Source organism: Mauremys reevesii, linkage group 14 (genome assembly GCF_016161935.1).
Source record: "Mauremys reevesii isolate NIE-2019 linkage group 14, ASM1616193v1, whole genome shotgun sequence".
In the NCBI taxonomy this organism is placed as follows: domain Eukaryota; kingdom Metazoa; phylum Chordata; order Testudines; family Geoemydidae; genus Mauremys; species Mauremys reevesii.
Genome location: NC_052636.1, coordinates 27,452,694 through 27,466,552, shown reverse-complemented (window position 1 = coordinate 27,466,552; position 13,859 = coordinate 27,452,694).

Sequence of the window (13,859 nt, the reverse complement as noted above, 5' to 3'; positions counted from 1 at the left end):
TTAGTCATGGATACTATGATGCAGCAGGGCCTGTGACCAGACCACATGACACTAAACTCCATTTTAGTACCTGTATTTTTCCACAAACTGGACTGGGAACTGAGTTTGGAACAAAGGGTTCCCGCCATATAGAAAAGCTACATAAGGTGGGGTGTGACGGCATCCCTTGGTCTCATTCCCCACACAAGAGAACTCCTGGAAACACCTGAGAAACAAAAACTGAACTGGGGGATGTGCTAGTCCCAGGGGAAAGGGTTTTCTAGCTTCTGTATGGAAACTTGGTGGACTGCTTGTATCATCAGTCAGGGTGAGAAACTGCTAATTCAAATTCTATCCAGATAGTATGTTAGGCTTAGTTTGAGTTTCGGTATTTTCTAAATAATCTGCTTTGATCTGTTTGTTATCACTTATAATCAATTAATCTACCTTTCTGCAGTTAATAAACTTGTTTTATGCTTGATCTTAACCAGCGTACTTTGAGTGAAGTGTCTGGGGAAAATCTCAGCTTGTTTAGCACAAGCTCGCTGTGCACATCTGTCCCAGATCGAGGGGAAGGGGCCTATATTAATGAGCTGACATTACAGAGATCCCTGTGCACTATAAGATGGTATAATTCTGAATGTATCCTACAGCAAGTGTGCAAGGTTGGGGAGTTGAGAAATTGGCTGTTGTCATCTATCTGTCCTTGAGTGGCTTAGGTAAAGCGCTCAGGTAGCTTAGTTGGGTGTATGGCGTCACCTGCTGTCGTGTTGGGTGATAACAGAGCCTGGAGAGGCTGGCTGAATCTCCAGCAAATCAGTGTGAGAAGGGCCAGCCCAGCTTGAGGGTTAGAGGGCGCAGCGGTTCCCAGAAGCCCCCCAGACTGCACCCTGGGGTGACAACCCATCACACCCTAAACTACACTAGTGTCAGCAGGTTTGTCACATCCTGTCCTCTCCCTTTCTCCGCCCGAGATATTTCCTGCCTCCCACCACCTCTAGCAATTCCCACCCTCCTATGCATTTACTGCTCCTCTCCCTCCAAGCAGAACCCACCACCAGCTCCCTGAGAATCCCTTACCTGAGCCAGCTCCATTGCAGCCATTTCCTTCCCCCTGGGAGGACGGGATGATCTGGAGCAAACCATGGACGTTATTCTGTAGCCTGCTGGGGTGAAAAGGGCAAGGGGTCAGAATTCAGACGGGGCTTTTGTACATTCCAGAAGCCGATTCCCCCCAGGTTTTCCCCTGCTAATGGACACTCTAGGTTCTGCCACACTGTGAAGCACAAAGTGACCTTATCCCAGTACAGGCCTAGCCCCCTCCCACAAGGGTGTAACCCTCTGACACATGGTGAAACCCTCCCAGTAACAGTCTCTCTGTTACACTTACCAAGTTTGTGGACAATACCAAGCCGGGAGGGGTTGTAAGTGCTTTGGAGGATTGGATTAAAATTCAAAATGATTTGGACAAACTGGAGAAATGAGCTGAAGGAAAGAGGATGAATCATAGAATCATAGAATCTCAGGGTTGGAAGGGACCTCAGGAGGTATCTAGTCCAACCCCCTGCTCAAAGCAGGACCAAACCCAACTAAATCAGATGAAATTCAATAGGGACAAGTGCAAAGTACTTCACTTTGGAAGGAACAATCAGAGACCAGAGAAGAGCAGAATCCAAGGAGTCATTTTGGGGGATTCTCCCTGTCATTGTCCCCAAGGCAGCTCTCTCAGGTTTACAAAGTTTTTTGATGTTACAGCCTTTATACAGTCTCTCCTGGGAGTGCCCCTTTCATTAGCTGGACCTAGTTTTAGTTTTCGGTAGTTAACAATCTTGGTTTATTGTTTATCTAACCAGTGTGTTTGGATTAAAGTGTGTTGGAAACTCCATTTGGGATAACAAGCTGGTGCATGTCATTTTCCACTGATGAAATGACAGACTTCATATGAGCTTGCGTTGTTCAGTAGCGTGCTGGACAGTGCAAGACGCACATTTCTGGGGGAAAGTTGGGCACTTGAGAATTTGCTGGTTTTCTCCTGAGGTGTAATTCATGAGTGGCTGTCTAGCAGCACTCAATACTGTGTAGCTGGGAGAGAGTTACATGCTGGAGACTGTGTGACAAGAGGGGCTGTTCTCGCGGGAAAACAGTGGAAAAGGCACCCCAGGTTGGAGAACTGAGGGGACACAGCTATTTAACAGTCCAGATTGTACTCTGGGTAATGTCACAGACACTCATTATGACAGAGCCTCTTACAACACAGAGAAAGTAAATCCATGTCCCAAAAATCGAAGACTCCAGACAGTGGACAAGTCTCCCTGGCACTGCTTCTTGCTGACAGAGAGGTTCAGAGACAGTGAGAGAGTCCTGGGGAAGCTGGGAACAGGAAGCATGGGCTGGTGGGGTTCAGTGGAGAAAGGGAACAGGAAGGGCAGGGATATCACTGAATGCAGGATTTCAGCAGTGCTAGATGTCAGGATAGCACATAGAGCAGCCCATTGGATAACATAATCCCAACTATACATACAGAATGATGGGGTCTAAATTAGCTGTTTCCACTCAAGAGATGGATCTTGTAGTCACTGTGGATAGTTCTCTGAAAACATCCACTCAGTGTGCAGCAGCAGTGAAAAAAAGCGAACAATGTTGGAAATAATTAAGAAAGGGATAGAAACGACAGAATATATCATATATCCTATTTGTAAAAACAGCAAATAAATCCATGATACACCCACATCTTGAATACTGCATGCAGATGTTGTTGCCCCATCTCAAAAAAAGATATATTGGAATTGGAAAAGGTTCAGAAAAGGGCAACAAAAATGATTAGGGGTATGGAACAGTTATGCCAGACCTAACCCCCAGTTTCACTTGAGCAAACAGGAGCTATTTGACACTGTGCGATACGGCTCCTGTGCTCTGTTCCCAAAGTGTTCTGCAGCAGGGGAGGGTCTCTGGCAGTGTGTGTGTGTCACTGGCATATTGGGGTGATGCTGAAACAGGACAGAGTAGAGGTGGCATTGTGGGGCTGGCGTGAACCTTATCTCTTCATTTCCCCTTCCAAGATCCGAGAGGACAGGAACCCCTACCCAGTGAGGTCACAGTCTCATAGTTCTCCTGCATGACATCCCAGTAGAGGGCTCTCTGAGCGGGGTCCAGCAGAGCCCACTCTTCCCTGGTGAAATGCACAGCCACCTCCTCGAAGGTCACTGGCCCCTGAAAGAGCAAGACTCCAACATTCAGGACCTGCTGCCCCACTCACAGCCCCACTATTTGTGGCAGAGAGGAGCCAATCAAATGGAAGCTCTGGGTGGATCCCACTCAACAGAGTCCCACCCCGACCCCGCTCAGCGTATCCAGCAAATACCAGGGTGAGGGGACGAAGAGAGAGCCCCTTGTCTCTTCCAGCAGATCCATCACACACCTACTAGCCACCGACTGATACAGGAGATGGAGCCCCTAGCAGGGTCCAGGGAGAGCTCCCTGGTAGGAAGCTAATAACCTCCTCATTCTGAGGAGTGGGATATGAAGGGAGAGGCAGCTCCAATAAGCCTGACTCATGGGTGTCCCCTTCATATCTCACAGCAGCCACTGGTTAGTGAGCTCAGGCTCCAGCACTGGGAGTCTGGTCAGTTTGACTAGCTCCATGTAGGTGGGCTATTTTCTTTCTTCACAAATTAGGGCATTTCCACCTCCCAACCTCCTGGGTCTGTTCCTAGAATCTAGGGCACTTATTAAATAACTCCCAGCAGGTTTGCCACACCCTGGCCTCCTCCTTTCCCCATGCTGTGAATTTCCTGCCCCGCTCCAACCTCCAGACCAGACTGTGCAAACCTTCCCATCTCCGGTGTATTTCCTGTCCCTCTCCTCCAGCAGGAACCCACCAGCAACCCCCCGACAATCTCTACCTGAGTTGGCTCCACTGCAGCAATTTCTCTTCCCTGTCCCACGCCAGGCTGGGATGAGCTGGAGCAAAACATGGACGTCATTCTGCAGCCTGTCTGGGGGAGAAGGGCAGTTGTGGGTGTTTCAGAACCGGTTTTAGTTAATTTATCATCACAATTCCCCCAGGCCCTTTCCCTGCACAGAGACACCCTAGATTCTGCCATGCTGGGAAATGCTCAATCTGTTTATTACAATGTAGATCTGGCCCCTCCTGCCAGGCTAAGCCCAGACACATTTTTAACCTCCCTTCTCCCTCCCCTCACCCCGTAACAAAGTCTCTGAACACAAGACTAGAAAAGAGCAGAACCAAAGGAGTCACTGTGGGGGGATCCCTCGGACACTGACCCCACGGCAGCCACACCTCAGCAGGGGGAATATGGAGTCAGGAACTGGCTTTTCCTCTGTCTGATCCTTGTTTTGTTCACTGGAAAATGGTTCTGCCCAGGGATGCAGCAATACATGTGTCTGGGTGGACTAGAGAGCTGGAAATCTCTTCCCCCTCATTTCTCCCACTGCCCCTTTCAGTCTCTCATTCCTCTGTCCTCTCTCCCTGCCCCTCTGGCTGGGAAGGTCCCATTCCTGGGGGCTTTGCTCTCCCATGGCTGGATTTTCTCCTGGCAATTGCTACTGGGAGGAGAAATGAGGAGGGGCTATTTGTGCAGAGTCACTTTCTTGCCAGACCCCAGCACTTTCCCTGAGGTCTGTCAGTTACCTGGAGACTCTGGCTCAGAATTTAGTATTAACAGGGCCCAGGGCTGCCCTAGGGGGCTAGGACCAGCTGGAGAAAGTCATCCCCTGGGCCAAGCAGAGAAGCAGCTTTAATTCAGGTCACATCCCAGCACAGAACCCCGCTGGGGGAGCAGCAGCTGCTAAGCCTGGTCTCCCCGATCACAATGGAGGCTGCAGCCTCTGACCCAGGAAGCTGAACCCCAGTATCCTGAGCAGAGAGGGACAGAGCGTCTGAGCAGCTTCTCTCCTTTAGCTCTCTGGGGAGAGCAGCTAACGAGAGCCCCTCCTCACAGGGAGAACTGCTGATCTCATTTGCCCCACTGTCCATCCGGAGTCACTCCTTGTTTTTCCATACAGTGACTCTGGATTAACAATGGTCTCAATGAAACCAGAGTTCAGAAAGAATGAGTCCAGAACGCTGTGGAAGAGACCATTGTGCGGCAGCGCTGACCCCCCTCCCACCTCCCTCATCCCCCAGATCCAGGACAAGGACTGCACAATGGACTGGATAATCTAGGACAATGGAACTGGAAGTTCCTGCAGTTTTCAAGAGGGGAGAAGAGCAAAAATCTGTGATTTCACCTCACAGTGTCTGATAAGTGGCTAGAAAGTTATCACAGTGACTGGGCCTGGCCGGGGAATGTCGGGCAGTGCCTGGAGCCAGGATTCTGGCATAAGCTAATCAGGGAGAAGAAGCGAGGTCAGGAGCAGCCCCTAGAGCTCCAGCCAGCCCCCCCCCCCCCCAGATACTCCCTGGGACGCAGCCTCCAGAGTCTCTGGCCAGGGACCTCAGATACTCCTCAGAGCCCCACCGGCCAGACAACCCCCACCAGACCTTCATTGCCAGGTTGGGAATCCCAAAGGGTTCCCCCCACCCAGGGACCCGAACAGCCGGCGACGCCCCAAAGGGACCCCACTGGGAACTCAGTCCCTCACAGCCTGCCTAGGACCCCCCCGCCCACCAGCCGGATCTGCCCTGCCCTTTGCCTGGCACCCCTCCTCCCCCTGCGGGATCCCCTGATGCTTTACAGGGGCACCCCTGGCCTAGCGCCGGGATTCTCCCACACACACTCTGTGCACTGGGCAGGGCAGCGATCCCAGGAGTCTGCGGGAAGCCCAGACAGAGCCCTTGGCACAGCACCAGGCTCCTCTAACCCCTGTCCCGCCTCCCAAGAGACGCCCACCCGGCTGTTCTGCAGCCACCTGGCCCCAGCGATACCCACCTCCAGGACCCACAGCCTCAGGGCTGGGCACATCACACCCACCCCCTGAAACCCCAAATCTCCAGAACCCACCAACCTCACTAGGGTACCCCCTGCCCAGCCACCCAGAGGCCCCCCCCCGCCACAATCCCCCTTCAGCTGCTATCTCCCCCCATAGCCCCACCCCCACCCAGCAACACTGTTACCTCACAGTGCCTGAGAAGTGGATAGAAAGTGACCACCGCCCCCTGCTGGCCAGTCCCACAGGCAGAGGGAGCCCTGGGGGATGTCTCTTGAACAGGAGTATGGAAGGCCTGGAGGGACAAAATAGGTAAGAAATGTCCATGGCCTGTCACTAGCAAATAATGGCCACCCTGGATCCACCCCAGAGGTGGCTGCATCTTTGCACTGTGGGAAGCAACCCCTCACAGAGGCCATTTGCCATGGGATTTGCGATACTTCTCAACTCACACTGCGTATTTGATAACACAAGAGAAAAACACCAAGATCTGAGGGGATTTTATATCGCTGTTAACAGTGATGAGCTGCCAAAATCTTAACAACGGGTTCCCTATAAAAAGTTCTGATTTAAGGGATGTGCGACAGCATGTATTTTTTGTACCAATAGGGTTACCATACGTCCATATTTTCCCAGGAGGTGATTAAGAACCGAAAAGCCTGACATGTCCAGGAAAATACAGATGTATTCTAACCCTACCTAAAGTTCTTTTTTAAAAAGATGGGGCTGAACTAGAAATGAGCTCCGTTTCACATGTGTGGGTGGTGATCAGGGACAGTCTCAATTTTTGGGTCTTTTTCTTATATAGGCTCCTATTACCCCTTACCCCCATCCCGATTTTTCACACTTGCTTTCTTGTCACTCTAGGGTGTGCACATGTGTGGGTCCCAGCTGCTCCCTGCCCCCCCCCCTCATTAAAGCAGGTGTGCAGGGTTACTGCCCTGGGAACTGCAGGGCACCAGTGGATGTGGGGCTGGCTGCAGATAGGGGCGTGGGGCAGGGCTAGCTGGAGGCAGGGAGTGACACGGGCTGGCTGTGGGCAGGTGATGCAGACGGGCGGGCTGCGGGTGGCTGTGGGCAGGGGGTGGCTGTGGGTGGCTGTGGGCAGGGGGTGGCTGCAGGCAGGGGGTGGCTGTGGCAGGAGCTGCAGGCAGAGGCTGGCTGCGGGCAGAGGGTGGCTGTGGCAAGGGCTGGCTGCGGGCAGAGGGCGGCTGTGGGCAGGGGCTGGCTGCAGGTGGCTGTGGGCAGGGGCGGGGCAGGGGCGGCTGTGGGCAGGGGCTGGCTGCAGGCAGGGGTGGCTGGGGTGGCTGGGGCAGGGGCTGGCTGTGGGCAGGGGTTGGCTGCGGGTGGCTGGGGGCAGGGGCGGGGCAGAGGCGGCTGGGGGCAGGGGCTGACTGGGGCGGCTGGGGGCAGGGGCTGGCAGGGGTGGCTGGGGGCAGGGAAGGCAGGGAGGGCTGGGGCAGGGGCTGGCTGGGGCAGGGGGCAGGGGCTGGCTGCGGGCAGGGGTGGCTGGGGTGGCTGCGGGCAGGGGTGGCTGGGGTGGCTGTGGGCAGGGGCTGGCTGGGGGCGGCTGGGGCAGGGGCTGGCAGGGGCGGCTGGGGCGGCTGGGGGCAGGGAGTGGCTGGGGCGGCTGGGGCAGGGGCTGGCAGGAGGCGGCTGGGGCAGGGGTGGCTGGGGTGGCTGGGGGCAAGGGCTGGCTGGGGCGGCTGTGGGCAGGGGCTGGCAGGGGCGGCTGTGGGCAGGGGCTGGCTGGGGGCAGGGGTGGGGCTGTGGGCAGGGGTGGCTGGAGGAGGGGCTGGCTGGGGGCAGGGGTGGTTGGGGCAGGGGCGGCTGGGGGCAGGGGCGGCTGCGGGTGGCTGGGGGCAGGGGTGGCAGGGGCTGGCTGGGGCTGGCTGTGGGCAGGGGATGGGGCAGGGGCTGGCTGGGGCAGGGGGGGGCAGGGGCTGGCTGCGGGTAGCTGTAGGCAGGGGTGGCTGGGGCAGGGGCTGGCTGGGGCTGGCTGGGGCTGGCTGCGGGTGGCTGGGGCAGGGGCTGGCTGGGGCTGGCTGTGGGCAGGGGTGGGGCAGGGGTGGCTGTGGGCAGGGGTGGGGCAGGCAGGGGCGGCTGGGGCAGGGGTGGCTGGGGCTGGCTGGAGCTGGCTGTGGGCAGGGGTGGGGCTGGGGCGGCTGCGGGCAGGGGCTGGCTGGGGGCAGGGGCTGGGGCAGGGCAGGGGTGTAATGGGGTGGCAGGGCAGGGGGCAGACAGGGGCTGGGGCAGGGCAGGGGTGCAATGGGGCAGGGCAGGGGTGCAGACAGGGGCTGGGGCAGGGCAGGGGTGCAATGGGGGCAGGGCAGGGGTGCAGACAGGGGCTGGGGAGGGTGACAGGGGCTGGCTGCGGCGGGGGTGCAGACAGGGGCTGGGGCAGGGCAGGGGTGCAATGGGGGTGGCAGGGCAGGGGTACAGACAGGGGCAGGGGTGTAATGGGGTGGCAGGGCAGGGGCAGACAGGGGCTGGGGCAGGGCAGGGGTGCAATGGGGTGCAGGGCAGGGGTGCAGACAGGGGCTGGGGCAGGGCAGGGGTGCAATGGGGGCAGGGCAGGGGTGCAGACAGGGGCTGGGGAGGGTGACAGGGGCTGGCTGCGGCGGGGGTGCAGACAGGGGCTGGGGGCAGGGCAGGGGTGCAATGGGGTGGCAGGGCAGGGGTGCAATGGGGGTGGCAGGGCAGGGGTGCAATGGGGTGGCAGGTCTGGGGTGCAATGGGGGCAGGGCAGGGGTGCAGACAGGGGCTGGGGCAGGGCAGGAGGTGCAATGGGGTGGCAGGGCTGGGGTGCAATGGGGGCAGGGCAGGGGTGCAGACAGGGGCTGGGGCAGGGCAGGGGTGCAATGGGGGCAGGGCAGGGGTGCAGACAGGGGCTGGGGAGGGTGACAGGGGCTGGCTGCGGCGGGGGTGCAGACAGGGGCTGGGGCAGGGCAGGGGTGCAATGGGGTGGCAGGGCAGGGGTGCAATGGGGGTGGCAGGGCAGGGGGTGCAATGGGGGTGGCAGGGCAGGGGTGCAAGGGGGCAGGGCAGGGGTGCAATGGGGGTGGCAGGGCAGGGGTGCAGACAGGGGCTGGGGTGGGGTGCAATGGGGGCAGGGCAGGGGCAGACGGGGCTGGGGACAGGGCAGGGGTGCAATGGGGGCTGGGGCAGGGCCGCGGGTGCAGACAGGGGCTGGGGGAGGGTGACCGGGGCTGGCTGCGGCGGGGGGGTGCCGGCCGGGGGCTCTGGGCGGGGGCGGGGCGCCGACACTCACACGGGGCTGGGAGCAGCAGGAGGCAGCCGGGCACCCACCAGGCAGCAGCAGGAGCCCCAGGGCCAGAGGTCCAAAGAGCAGGAGCAGCAGCAGGGCCAGGAGGCAGCTCACGTGGCTCCCGCAGCGCAGCGCCCCCCGGCTGCCGGGAGGAGGAATTGCACCTTCCCAGCCAGAGTCCATCCAAGCGACCCGGCTCCAGCTCCCCCTGCCCCCTGCCCTGCCCTGGCAGAGACCCGGCACCTCCTAGAATATCAGGGCTGGAAGGGACCTCAGGAGGTGTCTAGTCCAACCCCCTGCTCAAAGCAGGGCCAATCCCCAACTAAATCCCCAAATGGCCCCCGCAAGGAGTCAGCTCCCAGCCCTGGGTTTAGCAGGCCAGTGCTCCAACCACTGAGCCATCCCACCCCCACTCCAGGGGCAGCCATGTGCTGGGGAATGACTCAGGGCAACAATTTCCCACCTACACAAGGACAAATCGCTGCAGATAAAATGGGTGGGAAAATGCCCCTCGCTAGAGAAGATTTTAAACTGACGTTTGAGACTCATGGGGAGAACAGGGGAAATCGGGGGGGGACGGGAGAGCTGATCATTGGAGGGGATGGGGGGGAATCACCCCAGATTTTATAGCCCCCTGTGAGATACTGAGAGAGAAAAGGGGCAGAACGAGAGAGAATTTGTATCGGGGGCGAGAGGCAAGTGGCACAAACAGGGACAGGATCCAATTAACCCCCTCCCCCTTCCCTCGCCCGCCACTCCCCGGGAATTTCCTGGCTGCCCAGAGACAGTTCAAACCCCGTGTCCCACCGACCTTCCCCTCCCTACAACTCCAGCTTCTCCCCTCCCTGCCTGACACCCCCCATCTCCCCCCACACCACAGGGGATCCCCCCCCGCCAGGCCCCAGTCTCTGCCCCCCAAATCCCACTGGGGCTGAGGCAGCTCTGAGGCTTCTCCCAGGTTCCTGGGGCAGAGTCACTTTCCTGCCCAGCCCCAGTGCCCCCGGGGTCTCTCACTCCCCGGGGGGCTCCGTGGGAGGCTGGACACCAGGGATGCAGGACGGCAGGAATGGGGGTGACAGGCCTCCTGTTCCTCAGTCTCACGGCGGGACCCAGGGGGCTCGTCACTCTCCGGCTCGGGAGCGCTGGGAAGACCCGACCGTGGAGGGGCCGTCGCTGGGGGGGGGGCGGCACCGCGCAGGCGCTGAGCACGTCCTTATATCACTTCTGTGGTGGGAAAAGTGCTGAGGAGATGGAACGCTGAGGGCTGGTTTTGGCGGGAAAAACCGGTTTGGACTGGTTTGAGCCTGTCCCCTGATGGTAAACAAGTCCCCTCTCAGAGATGGAGTCCAGGGGTCAATAGTTCATATGCTCCAGATTGGATCTCATTTTAAAGCCAGTGATTTACTTCATAAACATCTTATTAACCAACTAATTGAACCTGTTGAACAGTTCATACTTCTCACACCTAACAATGAGATAAAAAAAAGAACACAGACAAACGTTGTCAGTAACGGCTAATGTCCTAACTGGGAAGCACGTGAGCTTGCTGCAGAGCTGCTGCTCAGGGACGGGAACCTCCTGCCACCCCAGCCTCCAAAATCACTCAGGCTGCACTTCCTGCACGATTAGGTGCTGGCTGAGGGGGGCGTGGGAATTGGTGGCCTCTGCTGCAGGTGATGGGAATCTCAGGCCTTGGCTACACTTACAAATTTGCAGCGCTGCAGCAGGGTGTGAAAACACACCCTCTCCAGCGCTGCAAATTGCGGCGCTGCAAAGCGCCAGTGTGGTCAAAGCCCCAGCGCTGGGAGCGCGGCTCCCAGCGCTGTACGTTATTCCCCACAGTGAGGTGGAGTACGGACAGCGCTGGGAGAGCTCTCTCCCAGCGCTGGCACTTTGACTACACTTAGCGCTTCAAAGCGCTGCCGCGGCAGCGCTTTGAAGTGCTAAGTGTAGCCAAAGCCTCAGGTATTTAAAGCCATGGCCTGTTGATGTTGTAGTTGATGTTATGAATATTGGTTCTATGCTGCCCGTATTTCAAACTTGTGCTCTGCTTCCAGGGAACACCCCAACCAGACAAGTTGGTGTCAGTTCTGCCTAGCCTGCTTGATGGCCCATTACGGACCATCAGCTCTACAATCGACCCACTGAGAGAAGGCAGATACACCTTGTGACTCAGCAAGCTATGCAAGGACCTGCCTATGGACAGAACTCTAAGGTTTTTCTATGCCATGTGCTTAGGGAGATGTATTTTCCATGCCCTGGTTCCTCGCTGACCCAGAGAGAACAAAGGAACACGAGAACAAAAACCTTCCCCCACAGATGTGAAAGTATTTTCTTCCCTTATTGGTCCTTTTGGTCATGTGCCAACCAGGTTATCTGAGCTTTTTAACCCATTACAGGGTATTTTATGCTACCTGTAGCTATACGTTTATGACACCCTGTAAATAGCAATCTGCAGAATCTCATTCTGAGAAAGGGCAGGGTGAAGGGAAGTGGCTTCAGCAGATTTACTGAGCATGCTCAGTTCATGTGAGCATGCTCAATGCACCATAAGTAGCAAATTCCTACACACAGCAGTTTCTCACACTACACCTGAGGCAGCATGAGGCAGGGGCTCCATCGCTGTCCAGAGCCCACCCAAAAGCAGATCCCCAAGGGCTGCGAGACCCTCAGGTTCTGGGACCTGTGTGTGGAGTCTCTCTTCTGCCCACCCAGGGCTGCCCCTGGGGTCCCTCTGGCCCCTGGCCAGGGGCAGCAGAGCCTGGGACTGGGTCCAGCTGGAGAAAGTCCCCACCTTGGATGGGCACAGAAAGTGCTTCAGTGAAAGTCTGTTCCTGGCCCAGCCCCTCTGGCGCCGCAGCAGCAGCCCGGAGCTCAGCCCCGGCTCCCAGCACACACTGGAGGCAGCAGCACCAGCAGTGTCTGGTACCTTACAAAGCCCGGCCACCAGGAGCTGCCCCACGGCTCTTTTCCTTGTTTTTCCTGCTTCCTTCCTACCAGCCCCCCACTGCTCCAGCCCCTTCCTGGCTCCTTCAAGCCCAACCCAGGCTGCAGCTGCCGCACTCACGGGGCCAGGGACTGTCTGAGGTGGGAACTAGCCCCATCTCTGCTCCTCCTCCTGCCCCTGTGTGTCCCAGAGCCGCTGCAGGGACCGACCCGCACCCAGGCTCTCGCTCCTATTAGCGCTCACAGGGGCCAATCCAGCTACGGGAGAGTGAGCGCCCCTGGGAGCAGGGAAGTGACCACGTCTCCCTGCCAGAGGGTGGGGGAGGGGGAAGAAAGGGAAAGAGGAGAGATTGAAAGGGGATAAGGAGAAATAAGTGAGGAAAGCAACACCCAGCTCTTTTCTACTGCATCACCCCTGAGCAGATTGCTCCTGAGCTCTGGGTAAATAGCCCCCAGTGTCCCCCAGATCCCCCTGCTCCCAAGGCAATGCACATAGGGATCTCCTTCCTGCCAGGCGTGATTACAAGCAGGTGTAGGTGTCACCCTTATGCCATGATTGGAGAAGGACAGCAAAGCTTGGGAACATGCGTCTGTATTTCCAGTCCAGTGTGACAATCCCGGCTCCAGGAGGGGTTTGTTCTCTGCTCCTGCTGGAGGGGCACAGAATGGGGCAGCAACAAGTTTGTGTCAGTTTTTGTTGCTCCACGTTCCTTAACTTAGAACAGTGTGAAATGAAGAAAATGGAGATTGAATTAAAGGGAAATATACAAAGAAAAGTTCCAGCCCCTGTTGCTTATTGAAAGAAATGACTCAATTTCCCAGTTACAGGTTTTATTAACACGAACAAATAAAGCCAAGCACGCACGTCACTAAGGCTAAATGACTATAGACACCACTCAGCTAAGGGTTAAACAACACAGTGATAAAGTTCAGGTCAAATCAGTAAATCAATGAGTTAACAAGGATATTGCGCTGGAATCAAGTCGTCAATTTAATCCAACCATCAGATTAATACAGCAGAAAAACCAACCCCTATAAATCCTAAAAGAGAAACCCAAGAAGGCAGGTGCACATTTAGTGATGCCGAAACCCCAGAGATTTTTCACCCAGGCCTTGCAACCCAGATTTAGCCAGCTGAATATTTCAATACCGAAACCAAATCATTGCTGACATTTAGCCCACAACCTCAACGCTAATTACAGTTTTCTCCTTAGATTTCACTATTCTGTAGCTAATACTTCTCCTCACCCCAGAACACATAAAGACCATAAGAGAGACATTAGTGTCGTGGAAAAATTGACCACACCGTTGATTTTGGGTCAGACACACTGAGGCACCTTTATTGATTACCAAAATGCCCATGTGTTTAGTTCTCAAAGCATTTGTAACCCAGGCCCTACAGAAGATCTCTCCTAGCTAATCCTATGGTATGGGAAATGCAGCCCTTCATGACACAGATGTTGAGGAAATAGAAGTGGAGTTTTTGGTGGAATTTATCCTTTGTAGGTGCTAAAGATGTGTATAAAATGAAACCAGTGTTGAAAATGTAATAGCTTCTGAAAAATAGCCATTTTTAATAGAATCTCCAGCTCTGGTAACTAACGAAGATTCTGCTCCAGGCCTGTATCCAGTCCCTTCCCTGGACCTGTGCCACCGAATTAAAGAAAAGCTGGGCATGTTTCAGGAAGCCATTCCTCAGTAACACTGCTGAGATTTTAAGTGGTTTTGTAAAGGATTCTACTTCAGAGAAGTGTAAATTTACCCCATCCAAGACCAA